This window comes from Mobula birostris, chromosome X (assembly GCF_030028105.1).
Source record: "Mobula birostris isolate sMobBir1 chromosome X, sMobBir1.hap1, whole genome shotgun sequence".
In the NCBI taxonomy this organism is placed as follows: Eukaryota; Metazoa; Chordata; class Chondrichthyes; order Myliobatiformes; family Myliobatidae; genus Mobula; species Mobula birostris.
Window position 1 is genome coordinate 15,590,747 of NC_092402.1, and position 2,091 is coordinate 15,592,837.

General features: G+C 45.8%; 1 pseudogene; it reads right to left on the reverse strand.

Annotated features, from left to right (window-relative positions):
• Positions 1 to 271: 271 nt before the first annotated feature.
• LOC140191958 (U2 spliceosomal RNA) lies at positions 272 to 403 on the reverse strand (annotated as a pseudogene).
• Between the last annotated feature and the right edge of the window lie 1,688 nt (positions 404 to 2,091).

Below are 2,091 nucleotides of genomic sequence, written 5' to 3' on the forward strand. Positions count from 1 at the left end.
CTTCAGCTGAAACTGCTGGTGCAGCTTCTGCCAGCCTGCAGCCTGCTGGAAGGTGACGTCGAAGAAGCCGGCGAAATCTTGCACGCAGCAGATGTCCTGGGGCGTAAATCTGCAGCATTCCATCAAGACCTTCCGGATGAAGATCTTTTGGGTGAAGCCGGTGCCCCCGTTCCGGTATCGCACAGTCAGCCTGACAGTGTTCTTGATTTCTGGACCTCGAGCCGATGTGCTGGTCTCTGCAGCCATCTTCCTCACCGCTGTCGTCGCTGGTATGGGGTGTTAGATTGGAAGCCAGTCAGCATTAGGATGCACCCCTGCGTCAGCGCGAAATCTTCTCCTCCGCCTTCTGATCTGATAAGAACAGATACTACACTTGATCTTAGCCAAAAGGCCGAGAAGTGATGTATTGTCAATATTAAACCGGTCCACGGTGCAAAAAAGGTTGGGGACCCCTGCTGTAAAGTATGTCCCTGTGACATGCTCCCTATGCTTTCGTCCAATCTCCTTAAAATTATGACGTCTCATTTTAGCCATTGCTGCCTTGGGAAATAGGCACTGGTTGTTCACTCTGCATTTGTCTCTTAACATCTTGCACTCCACTATCAAGCCACCTCTCATTCCATTTGCTCAAGGAGAAAAGCCGTAACATTCACAACTTTGGCTTTGTAAGACATTGGCCCCAATCTTGGTCAGTCTCCTCTGCACCCTCTCCAAAGGGTTCCTGTTGTGACTGAACTAAAACTGCTAATTAGGAGCTCAAACTGGGAAATATAAGTCTTTTTTCACACAGCGGGGGTCGGGGGGGAGGGAGGGGGTTTGAGAGAGAGAGAGAAAATATGAGAATTGGAATCCAGGAGAATCAAATTTATTGTTATTTTTGTTCTTAATAAAGACAAACTTGGTGCCTGCAAACATTGGAACATTTTGTTACTGGACTGCTGCTCAACCCCAATGTGCACAACCAGGTCACCATCACAGCTTCAGGTTCTGGGTGAACCCCTTGTATTGCTCTCTGGGAAATGAAGTTCTTTATTATGCACACATAATAAAACATCTTTCCCTTCCACCCATGATAGACAAACAAATACAATATCTTGTCCTCATAAACCTGCAAGGAGCAATAATCCTTTCCAACAAAGTTATCTACATTCCATAACTGGTCTCTTTCCTTTATTTTTGCTGAATTTTCAGCTGTTCAACATTTCAACTTCAATTGTGATGAGCAACTACAGTCTCTTATCCACTCAACAGCTTTCAGTCAGTCTCTGAGATGGTTTAATGGTCCTTTTGGTCTGCTAGTTGTTTCCCCAGGAGTATTGCTTGCATTTGCTGTGTTACTATTTGTGTTTTTCTGAGAACTCTGATCAACATGTTCATCTTTTACAAATGCTGACCCCTTTGCTGTCCTGACAGGTGACATCACAGCCATGGGTTGGATCCTGTGGTCGTAGATCCATACGATTCTTTCTCAGAGGTGTCCCTTGCTCTGTCTGAATCTGATAGGAATATGGAGTGACTTCCTCTTGCACGTATCGTGACATGGACCATGTTCCAGAATTGTGAACTGGGATTCGAGTTTGATCTCCAGGCTTCAGAACTGGTAGGCTTTTTGTAGACTTGTCATGATACCATTTCCCTTTTTCTTTCCCTTTCACTTTAGCCAGTTTGACCTAATGTGCTCCTGTAGGTGTCAACATGTTTTCATGCATTGGAAGGTTAGTGTGTTTGTGTCGACCCATCAGCATTTGGGCTGGTGAAAGGGCATTTTGCAGTGGCACACTTCTGTAAATCATTAGACTTGTGGAAATCCTCTCATCCATCTAAGAACATAGGACAGAGAAAACCTACAGCACGATACAGGCCCTTCAGCTCACAATGCTGTGCCGAGCATGTCCTTACCTTAGAAATTACCCAGGGTTACCCTTTGCCCTCTATTTTTCTGAGCTCCATGTACCTGTCCAGGAGTCTCTTAAAACACCCAATCGTAACCGCCTCCACCACCATCGCTGGCAGCCCATTCCATGCACTCACCACTCTCTGCGCAAATAAAACGTACCCCTGACATCTCCTCTGTATCTATTTCCAAGCACC